Consider the following 14,921-nt stretch of genomic DNA (forward strand, 5'->3'; position numbering starts at 1 on the left):
AGAGAGATATGATTTTGCCAAGGTTGACAGCAGTGGGTAACGTTGTGCATTGTCTTTCCTCCACTTGAGAGGACAAGCCATGAGTGAGATAGAGGTCTCTTTGCGGTACAAGTCAATGTCTACATCAATCTAACAAGTGTGCTGTGTTCAGCAGTCCCCATTACTGTCTTTAGTCGTATTCCCCGACTTATATTTCACCACATTCTGGCAGTGCCTGCATACCGGTTTTTTCTTTGTCTGTCACTTTTTCCCCTTTTTCGTATCTTTTTAAAAAGAAACAAAATGCTTCCACGCATCCGATTTAAAACCCGCTTTGCTCGATCATTTCCAGCTCTTTTTCTTCCCAGCTACTAGCAGCACACTCCATTTTCACATTACTGGATCTGTAGTGACAACAGACCTCAAAGGATGATGGCCACGCCTGGGCTGATGGGAATTGTAGTTCCCGCTACCTCCCATTCGCTTCATTTTCCTTTTTTTACTATTGCGGTATGACGGTATTTACAATATTGTTACATCCCTATTAGAACCCATAATCGAAATCGGATTTTTAAAATAATTGCACAGCCCTACCCCCCACCCACTTTTCACAAAGATTTAATGGTCTTCTTCAATTTTTTAAAGCTTCTGAGACATAAAGTCCTTAAACTTTAATGTGTTAAAGGCATTTTTGATGATAAACCCTGTCTATTATATTGCAATATTTATTTATATTTACTTGTTTTTATTTAATTATTATTATTGCTTTTTAATTTTATTTTATTTTTGTGTGTGTGTGGATGCTGCTATTTGGACTTCCTAGTTGATTAACATGTTTCTATGATTGGTTATTTGTTTCTTTCTCTATGTTCGTCTAAAGATTTAATAATAAAAAGTCTTAAATACATTAGTTTGTATAATATTGCAGTTAAATTGTTCACATCGTAAGTTGTTCATTTTATGACATTAAGATATTTTTTAAGTTTTACAAGTCATTTTTTCATGTCAAATATTAATTGTATTATTATTATTGTTATTAAAAAACGGACATATTAATCTTTTTGTCCAGGACATGGATAGTGACGCAGACACTGTAATCCTAGAATAACCCAGTTCTTTATCACCAAGAGCCCGTGATAACCCAGAGCTAAGGAGGACTAAGAGTGTATTTGTAAGTTTCTCACTAGTGTGTGTGTGTGTGCTGATCATTTTGTCTAAAGACTACATTTTAGTGTAGATTTCCAGTTGTATTGCTGAGATTGTTCGTTAACTGTCTCATTTGTTATCCATGCTATAAGCATTTTAACACATCAGCTCCATTTATCAAAGCTTAGACACTAGGGATAGCTCACCAAAACCGAAGACATTCTTCCAATTATTTACACTCCCTTCACTTGTTTGAAATCTGTTTGTATTTTTTTCTGTTGAACACAAAAGAAGATATGTTTAAGAATATTGAAAACCTATGACCATTGACTATTTTTAAATTTTTTTTTTATTTTTGCCGAACTATCATTTAAGTATATGGCAATAGCTGCATTTCATTGTCAGGCACAGAAATTCACAGAAATTCTCCGCTAATAACTCAGTATGAAATGTATGTTATAACATCCTCGTTTAGATAGACACCGTCAAACATTTAGCCCAACCGCTACGGAAAGACCTAAAACATATACATTTTTCTTTAGGCTATGACACTTAATAGTTCATTCCTCTTTATTTAAGATAACATATTAAGGATGCTGCATATTATTCGGTTATCTTAAGTAAAGTTTTAAGATAAAGTAAAAAAAAAAAAAAAAAAGGAAAGTTTTTTTTTTACGTGCAGTTTTTCCCAATCCTTTTGTAAAGCAGCACTGCTCAGGACTGGATGACAGAAAAGAAGGTTGTTTCTAGTTTCACTCACCCAAAAATGTTCTGTTTGCACGATTTGATTAATATAATCGTATCCAAATACTTTATAAATATATTTCAAACCTCCTCCGGTGTTTATTGTTTTTAGAAAATATATAAAATCTTTTTGTCAGATAGGCCTTTGTAAAATGAAAGTTAAAGTGACTTGAAACGATTTAATTTATTTGTATTATATATACCTACATTGTTATAGCTAGCGTTTGGTTTGTTTTATATTGGTTTATTAATTTATTTATTTTTATTTATTTAATGTGATTTTATTATATCCGATATTTGTAATTCTTTAAAAGATTTCAATATAGCTTAGGCTATTTTATCTAGATATTGTGTTGAATAAACTATTGTGTTGAGTCTCCAAAAGTGGACACGTCATTTGTTAGGTTTTATGTCTTTCTGTTGTATTTATATTTTGTATTATCTCCAAAAGATAGAAACCCAGCCGCTTACTGCATTAACAGAGCTGTCAAGCGAGATCTTTTTTGCCCGGTCTCTCACACAGGCATCTAAACGAGCACAAATGCACCTTTTAAACTTGACAAAAACCCTCGACAACCTTTACTGGCTGCTGTGTCTTTAATATGGTGTAAAGCTTATTATGGGTAATGAAAACATCAAGGAGGATGGAGCAAAGAAAAGTCAGCTCCATTAAAACTTTTTTTTTTATTTTATGCAACAGCCTTACATTTCAAAGAGAAACATAAAGACGATCATAAGCAAAAAGATCCCTAGCCGATAAGGTGTTTTATGGAATAGCCGTTCTTAAACTGACCAGCTGTATGTTTTTTTTTTTTTTTCCCTTATTTATTTATTTGTTTGTTTGTTTGTTTGTTTGTTTGTTTGTTTGTTTGTTTGTTTGGCGCATGAACTCGTGTGCAATTGGTAAACTAGTATAATGGCGGCACGCCATCTTTACCAGACTCGGGCAAAGTCTGCCTCTCCATTCACTTCACCCCAAAACCCCAGGTGGCCCTCTTTGGCATAAGGTATTCGGTGGGCCAAACAAGGCTGGCCGGTGGCCCTAAAGAAGACCTGATTTGGCCAGATCAGACCCTTTAGGTGCGATAGTGGAAACGCGGCAATTGACAGTGTGAGCTTAGGGAACCTATCTAAGCGCATGGAGCAAGTGCACATAGGGCATGTCCAAATTACCTTCTGCTCATTAAATGACGGGAAAAAAAATTACCTTCTAATTTTATATATGTTATTATTTTATTTAACACACCGGTTTATCTTCTGGCTGCAGAATCATAGCAGATCTTGTATTGACGCACTTCACCTCAGATGTAATTCGTTTTTCTTGTTTATTTTGTAGATAATTGGCCAACAAAAATGCATTAAAATTAAGATTACAAATTAAACCAAACAAAATCTGTTCCGAAAAGAGAAATTTTCCAACAAAAATTGGCTATAGTTCTATATGAAGTGTAGCATAACTATATTTTTGTTCGTGCTGGTGTGCTACACAGCTGTGCACTTGGATGATTTGTTTCGCTCTATGGAAAATAAGCATTTAATTAATGCTCCACGTAATTGTTGTATCACCAACCTCTGTCATATATTTGCTACATTTTTAATGCAAGTCATTATTTTAAAGATTATGGGCTGTATTTTGACGGTCCATGCGCAAAACGGAAAGCGCAAGGCGCAACCGCATTCAGGGCGTGTATGAATCCATATTTGCTAATATATAAATGGAAAAATCTGCTTTGCGCTGTGGCGCATGGTTTAAAAGGGTTGAGTTTATTTTCTTGATTAGTTATAGGTGTGTTTTGAGAATAAAGCAAAGTCTCATCTCCCATTCCCTTCAAGAGCCAGCTGCGTCGCGCCATAAGCGCATTTGCTATTTACATGACGTAAAGTAAGTGTAAATGGAAAAACTGAGCATTTCACTTGCAAGAAAACAGTTAAACAGAGCATCTGCAGTGCAAGAATGAGAGATAAGGCATCATCTCATAATTCACTTTCGCTTTTGCTCTCGTGAATAATCAATTAGCCTATAAACAATTAATTTTGTTTGTTAAGCGCAAAGATTTGTTTCAAAACTGTTTCTAAATTCAGTTCTTATTTCCAGCAAACGAATAAATGAACAATAATAACGAAGTGTGGTCAAAATACTGAGTTATTTCCAAATACACCTGTTATGCCCCATATGGTCTAAAACCTGACAGGTGGACAAATCTAAGCTTGTTTTTAATTAAACAAATATAAATATGCATATAATAAATAATACTGCTAACAATAATAACATTATACAAAAGCAAATTGAATGAACTAAAAAAGCCTCCCGAGATAAAGAAGAATTCAAGGCAGTGGTTTTTAAATTCATGTAGGCTAGAAAGTAATGTTTTGTAATATTTAAATTCTTTATATTTATATCCTATATATATATCCTTAATATTTTAATTAATTTTTATATGTAAAGATATTTGCGTATTGCTCTACGTCTTGTGTGTATTAAGCAGTGTGTAAGCGAGGCGCACTCTGCACCGGACTTTAGACCGACTTCGTTCTGGTCTAAAAGACAGACTATTACAGTTTCTCAAAATAGCAATGCGCCAAAACACGCCTGCTTTTTTAGACCAGAACGCCTATGGGCAGACATAGGAGCGCAAATGCATTTAGTATTTAAACAGCTTGGCACAAAATGTCAAAACGACTCTTGCGCTGAGCTGAAACTAGCAAATAACAATTGCGTCACGCCTAGCACCACATTGCGCGGGTGTATGATAGGGCCCTATGTAGGGCTGCTCGATTTTGGGAAAAATCATAATTGCGATTATTTTGGTCATAATTGTAATCATGATTATTAAAAAAGATTATCAGTTGAAGTCAAAATTATTAGCGCTTCTGAGAATGTTTTTTTATATAAATATTTCCTGAATGATGTTTAACAGAGCGAGGAATTTTAACAGTATTTCCTATAATATTTTTTTTTCTTCTGGAGAAAGTCTTATTTTATTTTAGCTAGAATAAAAACAGGCTTAAATATTTTGAAACCTATTTTAGGTCAATATTATTAGCCCCCTTAAGCAATATATTTTTGATTGTCTGCAGAAGAAGCTACTGTTATACAATGACTTGCCTAATTACCCTAACTTTATCCTAATTACCCTAATTAAGCCTTTGAATCGCACTTTGAATGCTTGTAGTTTGAAAAATATCTAGTAAAATATTATGTACTGTCATCAAAGATTAAAGAAATCAGTTATTAGAAACAAGTAATCAATTCTATTATGTTTAGAAATGGGTTGAAAAAAAAACTTCTTTCCATTAAACAGAAATTGGGGGAAAAGGGTTGCTAATAATTCAGGAGGGCTAATAATTCTGACTTCATATATGCAGATATTTTCCTACCTGCAAATAAAATACAATACAATATAATAAATAAATACAATACAATACAATACAATATAATACAAAAAATACAATATAATAAAAATATTACACAAACTGTGCTTTAAAAATCTCCACTGTAAGAATAAAACTTTAGCTGCCAAAGTCCTTCAGTCAAGAGCAGAGAGGGATTTTCTCCTTTTGTTGTTTGATTAATAAAGATAAAAACAGGCGGCAGCAGGAATATTGGAGGCTGTCACTTTATAGGTTTCTCTTTCATGTGTCTTTTGATCCTCAACTTGTTTGTTTATTACACAAATGAGGGTTAATATGAATAATCACGAAACACCGCATTTTGACACCTATTTGACCATTAAAGCGTTTACGTTAAAATGACTTTTGGTGTGTGCGCTCTGCTTGAATGAGACCGAATGCTGACCTTCTTTCACGCTTAAAAGAGTAACAAGTGTGTATAACTGGAAAAGTATATGATGGAATAATCGTTTATCTCGATTAATGGTTTTTCATAATCGTTAGAAGCCGAAATCGGACTTTCGATTAATTGTACAGCCCTGGTACAAATGTGTGTGGTCTAAAATCTGTGGCCTATAATCCTTGATTTGGCATGGTTACACTCTCAGAAAAAAAGGTACAAAATTGTACCTTTTAGGGTACAAATGGCCCGTCACTGGGGTGGTACCCTTAAGGGTACAAATTTGTACCTCTATTTAAAGGTACAAAATTGTACCTTCTACATTTGTACCCTTTAAGGGACAATTTTGTACCCCCACCGAAGGTACAAAAATGTACCTTTTTATATTATATAGCATTTTCAGGGTACTGACCCAGGCATTTTGATCCTTTGGTGACTGCATGCACAAATAAATAAATAAAATATTTCGGTTCGCAGATGTCCATTTTTATTTATTAATGTAGAAATATTTCATTACAACTCACAACTGAATGTGTCAAGAAATAAAATTACACAGTAAATATAAAGCAGACATGTAAAACAGTAAAAAGAACAATTTAGAAAACAAATAAAAATTGTTCACTCACTGTACAGTATATAATCTACCCTTAATACAAAGACCACAAGAATACTGTTTAAGATTTATAAACACATTACACAGGCTACATCAAGTACTTCACTTTATAAAGTCCAAAGTATTTGTCTTGAGTCAGAATACTCAGTCATAATAAATAATTTGTCATCAACATTTTCTCTGTATTTCAGAATGAAGGCAAACTTTCTCTATAAATTGCTTAAACAGTGCAGAAAACCAAATACATCAGTAGCCTCTTCCTCAACATCAGTAGATTACTCCTCATCATCCTCAAGTGGAGTTGTAATTTGTTGTAACACAATATGTGTTTATGCTTTTGATAAACATGACATGTAAAGCACTCATATCTGGAAAATGTTCTTTGATAGTCATTAGGACCACAAGTTATTTAAAAATTTGCTTTATGCATGAATGACAGCAGTGTGCTGGATTAACTTGATGATTGTGATTATCCCAAGAGCATGTAAAGAAACAAAAAACAAGGTTGATCACTCTGGTAACTGGAGTAGATCGAGGCTTGTCACCGTCCACCGTTCATTCAAAACATTCCACTGCAGAAACATCAAGGTGTTCTTCTAATAAGATGGATATGTCAAAAATGTATATTCATCCACATCATTAGCCCGGCCAATCGCAATCCCATCAACTCTGAAGACTGCCGTGACTCATCTTGTTAACACAGTTGTCCAGTCGGTGGTGTCCTCCTGTACTTGAACTGTTGGATGTGGTGAAGATGATTCACTGTAAATGACAAAGCAATAATTACATTAATATCAGTCACTCTATCACCGATGAAGAGAAAATCAACATGCATAGAAAGTAAAATAATTAATATTCACTGATTTAAAAAAAAAAGTATCAGATTAAAAGACTAATATAAATTTCATTCATTCATTCAGTTTCTTTTTGGCTTAGTCCCTTTATTAATCTGGGGTCGCCACAGTGGAATGAACCACCAACTTATCCAGCATGTTTTATGCAGCAGATGCCCTTCCAGCTGCAACCCAGTATTACGAAACATCCAGACACACTTATTCACACACACATTTATACACTACAGACAAATAAGCTTACCAAATTTAGCTATAGCGCATGTCTTTGGACTTGTGGGGAAACCGGAGCACTTGGAGGAAACCCTCACGAACACTGGAAGAATATGCAAACTCCTCACACAAATGCCAACTGACCCAGCCGAGGCTCGAACCAGCAACCTTCTTGCTGTAAGGTGACAGCACTACCCACTGCGTCATCCTAATATAAAGAATATCAAGCATTATAAAATGCATTTATCACAGCATATACTGAACAGAAAACAACATACGCACCGGAGCACAACGAAATGTTGAAGTGTCTCGCTTAACAAGGCTGGCAACATGAGAAGTGCTGCTGTAAAATCAATTCCTGGAACATAAGATGTGGCATACAAACAAATATGAAGGAATCCATCCAAAGCTAGAATTTAATAATATTAATCAAGTGGAGAAAGTTTAGAAAGAGTACCTTAGAGTCAGGTCCATAGCATTCTTCAGTTGATCTCTCATCTTTCGATGAAAACCTAGAAAATAATTTTAAACACGTGGGTGTACATTTATTGTTGTTTGTAAGTAAAAACCTACAAATTTAAAATAGTATGTAAGCCATTAAAACCATGGTATAGATAATGAAACATACTTACATCTTGTAACTGAGCCATGCTTTCATATGACATGCCTTCATTGGTCTGATGCTGTTAGGCTGCATTATGTTGTTCAATCTTGTCCTGAAATACAATTGGAAACTTCATAAACTTCAGGAAAGCAATAAGATAAAGCAATAACTATTTATTTATAGTATTTTATTTATATATAAGTATAACGTTAAACGATAGTAAAGCACCAACAATTCTGGACATGAGAGTTTGTGGACACTCCTCAAGATTAATGTAACTTAGACACTGAAACGAAGATATGTACAAGCATACACACGCCACGTTTGTAACTAGCCACGTTTACATAATCAGTCGCTTTGCCGGTGAAAAATTGTGATTTTTCTTCACAAAATGGCGGTGTATATAACCGTCTAAAAATACATTTCCGCGGTCAACCGTGGCTAGAAAATGGCCTCAAAATATAAAACATTATCGATAATTTCAAATTCCAGTATTAATAACAAAAGGTTTTATATCAAGGTATATGAAGACTTCAGTCGCGGCAGCTCCGGGCCACACCGCACATTACTCACGGCCCGATTCCGGTGCACGGCAGCGTCGGCTCGCTTCTGCCGCCGCATCTGGCCCGAGTAACGATACAGCAGACGGACTCGGGCAGGCGAGAATCTAGCCGCAACTGGCCCGAGTGTATTTTGCTATCTGGGTTGCGATAATATTCCGCCGTGGCAACACTTATTAATAAAGCAGTTACGAAACATATAAGGCGCGAATACGTAACGTAGGCAATAAAGGGAACTTTTACACCGAGAAAACTAACAGCATATAGTACTTACCTTCTATAACGTTTTGTCCGTCGGTGACTTCGATATCACATTGTATTAACTTCTCTAATAAGCTGCAGACATCTTAGCAAACTCCATCCTGCAGGCCAACGTACACCAGCCAGCCCGGAGCACAAAGCGGGGGAAAGCCGAGACCAGAGAGTCAGACAAAATCAACAGAACACGGCTTCACATGTAAAAATGAGACTGAAAATATATCTTTAATACATTCTTACCTGAAAAGTGTGGACTCCAAAATAGACTTTTCTTTGAAGAGCGTGCGAAGTTCTGTGTAAACAGCCAGCATACTCGACGGACCGCCTCAGTAACAAACACTACTATAACGTCTCAACAAGCCAAATTCTTAAAGAGACAGCAACATCACCACCTGTATGAAGATGCTGTCACTCTGCATGGTTTATTCTACATCCCATATATATTATTGCGACTTAAACAGTAAGCAAAGACCAGTATTTACGTTTTTAATGATTAAAATTACATTTAATTATAAATTAAATTATTAACATTTTTGAGAAAAAATGTAATTTAAATACATGAAAAAAAATAATTATTCAAATATTTAATTCAATCAATTTATTTATTTATTATATTTTTAAATTATGTATTTTAGTATTAATGTTTAGTATTAATACATTTAAATTAGTGTTATATAGTGTCTTGATCTTATCATGAGCTGAGGGTACAATTTTGTTCCTATAGGGAAACAAAATATATAATTGTACCTTTAAAGGTGCCAAATTGGTCCTTTACGGTACAATTTTGTATCCAAATGTGCTATAAAAGGTACAAAAATGTACCTTTCAAACCTAAATCTGGACATTTGTACCTTTATAGCCCATTTGGGTACAAAATTGTACCCTAAGGACCAATATGGGACCTTTAAAGGTACAATTTTATATTTTGTTCCCTCTAGGAACAAAATTGTACCCTCATTGTACCTTTTTTTCTGAGAGTGTACCAACAGCCGCTAAAAGTTTAATTTTGTAAGTTTGACACCCAGTGGTTGAACTAGTTATTGCATTCCTGGATCAAAACAAGCGCAGGTTGCCAGATTGATGACCAACAGAGAGACTGTCGAGCCTAAAAGCTGATTAAACCATGTTCTAAATAAAAGCAACAGCACGCGATGTAATGAATCTTTTCCTCTCTGCAGTGTGACCTCTCTTACAACAAGCTTCAAAGCTAGAGCCAATGGGAACATTGAACCAGATGATGCAATCAGCAAGACAAATTCAATTTGCCTCTGGGAAATGTTGAAATGCTACAGATTGTTTTCTGTGATGAATCATTTCATTAGTGAACGTATTATGGATGGATGTGGATGTCATACTCTAGATTAGTCTTGTGTGTGTCTGTGTTTGGTGTGTCTTGATTGTCATTCAGTCGGACATTATAAGTGAGATCTTACAGTGTGACATGGGGATCACGATCTTATAGTCTAACAAGCTACATTTGTCAAGGATTATTAGGAACTGCACAATGTGAGCTGGGCTTAAGAGAGAGCTTGTGTCTCACTCTTAAAGGGCACCTATTTTACCCTTTTTTGTGTCTCCAGAATGTGTCTGTAAAGTTTTATCTCTAAATACCAATCAGTTTAATAATATACCTTTAAGAATATTGGAATTTTCTGCTTTAAACACGATGTAGATGTTTTGGTGGCCTGTGCCTTTAATGCTAGTTCTCTCCATCCACTGTTCCCACGTGCCTGTCAGAGTGTGTCTAAATCTCTGCCTCTACTGCGTCAGATAAATAGCAAAGTGACGGACATGAAGGAAGCAGATCTCACATAACTTTTGTAAGAAATATTGGAGTAAGAACTTTTCCAATAATTATTTGATGTATTTGTTGTGGAGTTAACTCAAGCCTTTCGATGAGTCACACACAATGTCATTACAAAGTTCACATGCACACCAACACACACACAGACAGCGTGCGTTTAACTTTGCACTGTTTTGTGACAGGATACACACACAGTAATATCCACTGCTTTATGAATATCTGTTATCTTAATGTACAAACTAAACTTGATTTAACTTCCACAATCTGGGATTGAAGCGTCTTCTTTTATGATTGTACTGACATGCTGCTGTGGTGATGAATTACAGTGATTTTACTACTTTGTGTCCACAGGGTTTTAAAATGTAGTAAATGAAGTTAGCCCTAATTGAGGTAATTAAAAAGTAATAAACGTCATCTGATGAAGTATTAAATTTTCCAGCCCAGTTTTTTAGATACTTTGTCAATTTGTGTCAAGTGTAGGCCTTAATTCAAAAATTGCATGGTTTTATTTATATGTTGAGAGTAAGACCTAAGTGTGAAGTTTGAAGTGAAGTTTGCGGGCATGCTGAAACAAACCTGTGGGTATCCGGCTGGCTTGCTTCCAACCATATTGGCGAGCTCGCCTTTGATTCAGTAATTAAATTAAAACGTGGGGAAATGCAAGTTTTCGTACCTCAGGCTGGAAGATTTAAAGACTGGCCTATGCCTGTAGTTGGCAACAGCCGCGAGGCTTATAGCCACGTCTGCAAGAAGACCATTATATGGGCGCTAGATTAGGTCATATCAGCTGTCAATCACTGAAGGCTTTCCGCTGCCAGATGACCGGGAGCTTGTGTGGGAAATGCGGGAAATGCAAACAGGGGAAGAGTGAAAGTACCGATGACATCGATTATGTGTTGTATGTTGATCCGCCAGCTAGTCCAATCGAGTGATTTCGGAGAAGGTGCCCGAATCTCGTTGCGTTATTCACTGCGTGTTCAGCGCAAATGTCTGCTATAAATGTATATCAAACACTCCACACATCATAGCCAAAGAAGCTGCGGCTCAAAACGAGAATAACTCGTATTTAATGTTGTTTTCAAATGCAATAAACCCCTTAATATACAATTTGCAGTGGTGCTCTTCATTTATGGTGGGTGCTTCAAAATTTTTTCTGGTGCTCCCAAATATTTAAAGTTGGGTGCACTGGTGCTACCAAGTAAAAAAAGTTCATTTCGAGCCCTTACTCACGGAATTTATCAGCACAGTTCAGCACGGTTGTCTAACTGTGCTAAGAATTCCGGGCTGAGAAAAGTTTGTAATCGTGTCGCGCTGTTCCAGGCTCAGTGGAGAAACAATCATAATCGTACCGAACTGTTCTTAGAAGAGAACCTATTGACATTTATGACATTGATTAAAAACTATGGACAAAGGCTCACTTTGACACCTAGATTAGTCCTTCTGCTATACTTGAATGTAAATATTATCTGCAATATGTTATTCCATTTGAAAATATATTACATTTATGCCACTACAGTTGCAGCTTGTGCAAGTCGTGCTGGTAGTAAATTTTTTTGAAGGTATTAAAAAAGGTAGTTAAATGTATTAAATTCAACTCAAGAAGTTCTGTATATACCCTGTACTGTCTTTATTACAAACATGCTCTGTTTTAAAAACATTTTAAACTTGTGAAACTTATTCTTGATCACATTTGATGATGATTGATGATCTCAGAGAGCTAAACAGATCTTTTAATCCCAGTTGCTTTCAAATCACAAGCTCCTTTAAGTGATGTGGCATTTTCTTGGAGGGACTGTAAAACAATTGCATACAAATTTATAGGAATTATCATTAGATCAAAAATTCTGCCATTTGCAAGATTGTGTGGCTGACATCATCCTCTGGACGGATGAAATATGGACTCCCCAATGTTAGGACATCAGTGCATGTTGGCATGAAAATGACTAGCTAGATTGCTAGTTTTACACAGTGATGGTGAGCGTTGGACGACTTGCCAGGAGTGGTGGGCGAATGTTTGGCTTCCTCTCAGAAACCAAATCATCTGCCATCTGTTATCAGTGTCATCAGTATTAGCTGTTTCTATGTAAACATCATCCTTTCCTTTAGTGTCAGTTTGATGTTTCCACTACCATTGTTCGGTTAATGGCTATCATAAAATCACAGGTGGTAAACTTATTGTGACTTATTATGATTTTTCAGATATTATCTTTCATGGAGTGTATAAAATAGCTGTTTGTGAATGTACAAGGTCTGCCAAGTTTGGTCAATGGTCAAAGCGCACAATAAATAGAGTTGATGTCTCAAAGACAGAAGTGATTCTAAACTCCCTGAAAATAGCCGTCTTGTCAGTAATTACATATTTCTTGCACAAGGCTGTGTACGCTACCTGAAAATGTCTTGTTGCCTATCCAATTTACAACAACCAATAACATGACTTCTAGTTGATGACTTGGTATCAGAAGTGGCTTATTAGAGCTGTGAACCTACACTGGTCTCATGGTTGGGTTCGGTTACGATGATCATGCCATCGGTTCAGTTCGATATCTCGGTGCATTGACGGTGCTTTCCATACACAGTTTTACATTTTCTTCACAGCAGTAATTCTTGTACTAAAATGTATAAATATATTTATATACTATTTGTAATATAATTTTGTCATTTAATACAGACAGTCAGATATATAAACACGATCATTTATAGCAATTAATTTAAACAAATATAAATATCCTGCTCGCTTTCTGATTGTCTAGTTCTCTTACACTCCTTTGATTGGTCACACCAGCAACAAAAAAGGCTGCAATTGGCTCTTGCGCACTGCGCTCTTCACAGATGAATAACACTGATAAGCGGCAGGCAGCAGCGGTGATCACAGCTGATCCATGATAGACACGGTAGAGAAAAATCTGCAGGCACATGCTCGTGTCTGTATCCAGAAAGGAGAGGAAAAGTCATGCCAGCAAACACGCATGCAGTGAAATTGTGCAGTTTCTGAGTTTTAAGTAGTTGGAGAGTTGTAAATACTCGCGCTCTTCTCCCTCGCCGTAGCGCATTTGAGATAAATGACGTCAGTACACAATAACCGCTTATGATTATTGCTGGACCAATATTGAATCGTCCGCGTCTGCATGGCGATGCACTGAAGAAGCAGTTAATTTTGACACCCCTATGGCTTGTACTGTATGAAAGGCAAATGCCTCTAATTTACTTTTATTTTACCAAAATAAAATATGATCATGCCTTGATTTTTAATTTTTTAATTAGGACAGTAAGGTCTGACCTTGCTTAGTCCTGTCTTATCGCTTAACAAAAATAATAAAGTAATATTGCAGCGGAAAATTAATTAATATTGTGTATGACTCCTATGAGCTTAGAGGACTGCATCTATGCGTGCAATGACTCAAGTAACTTATTCATAGTCTTGCAGGACTCCCAGAGTTCATCAAGATTCTTTGGATTCATCTTTAATGCCTTCTCCTTCATCTTACCCCTAACATGCTCAATAATGTTCATGTCTGGTGACTGGGCTAGCCAATCCTGGCTAGCACCTTATCCTTCTTTGCTCTCAGGAACTTTGATGTGGAGGCTGAAGCATAAGAAGGAGCGCTGTCCTGCTGAAGAACTTGCTCTCTCCTGTGGTTTGTAATGTAATGGGCAGCACAAATGTCTTGATACTTCAGGCTGTTGGAAAAATCTATCTTCTGACACATTTCCAAATGATCACCTGATGATCAAAGAATTCAAAGAAGACCAAATGATTAAGAAGACAAAATATTATTTGTTGCTCTTACAACTGGGATCGACGACAAGTTTTTTGTCAGGTAGTGTAGATACATAGAATACACATTTGATTAACGGCAGTCCATGGTCTCTATTAGCCTTTTGAACATGGTCTACTCAAACACTAGCTGTTGTAGGCATGAAAGAGTTTGGTTTGTGTTGTTGACATGTCGTCTAAGGCACTTCAATCTTATTTGAAGCATTAACTGCTGTTTGTATACATTTTTTTTTTGTCATGGACTGGGGTGGAGACAACAAAATAATTTGACTCAGGGTGGCATTGTGGCTTAGTGGTTAGCACTAGCGGGGGTTGGTTGGGGGGTGGAGTTGGGGTGGACCACTGCTGGGACGCATTCCGCTACCCGTCCACTACGCCACTGCGCTACGTCACTTTTGAGGAATTGTTACTTGATATTACTTTTCAGTGAACACGAACCGTCATAGTTTAATAAAGATGCAAACCCATGGCTGCATGTGAGCTGCCACCTTCAGCAAACCTTTGACTACATATGGCATGAAGACTTTTATGATTTTATCATATTTTCTAATCGCTTTTTTCATTCATATTTTAATAATGAACTT

At 36.2% G+C, this 14,921-nt stretch overlaps 2 protein-coding genes and 1 long non-coding RNA gene across 3 annotated transcripts in view; 2 read left to right on the plus strand and 1 right to left on the minus strand.

Annotated features, from left to right (window-relative positions):
• c2cd3 (C2 domain containing 3 centriole elongation regulator) overlaps positions 1-14,921 on the plus strand; it is a 453,012-nt gene that overhangs the window by 269,123 nt on the left and 168,968 nt on the right. The gene's annotated exons all lie outside the window — the stretch shown is intronic.
• The window catches only part of si:ch211-149e23.4, a 94,076-nt gene that overhangs the window by 5,338 nt on the left and 73,817 nt on the right, over positions 1-14,921 (plus strand). The gene's annotated exons all lie outside the window — the stretch shown is intronic.
• Positions 6,135-9,115, minus strand: LOC137487730 (uncharacterized). The gene is made up of 7 exons (XR_011006423.2): positions 8,999-9,115; positions 8,775-8,862; positions 7,969-8,052; positions 7,794-7,848; positions 7,619-7,694; positions 7,368-7,544; positions 6,135-7,034 (listed from the first exon to the last, which is right to left on the minus strand). It is a non-coding gene; the product is annotated as an uncharacterized lncRNA (long non-coding RNA).

This window comes from Danio rerio, chromosome 15, assembly GCF_049306965.1.
Source record: "Danio rerio strain Tuebingen ecotype United States chromosome 15, GRCz12tu, whole genome shotgun sequence".
Classification (NCBI taxonomy): Eukaryota; Metazoa; Chordata; class Actinopteri; order Cypriniformes; family Danionidae; genus Danio; species Danio rerio.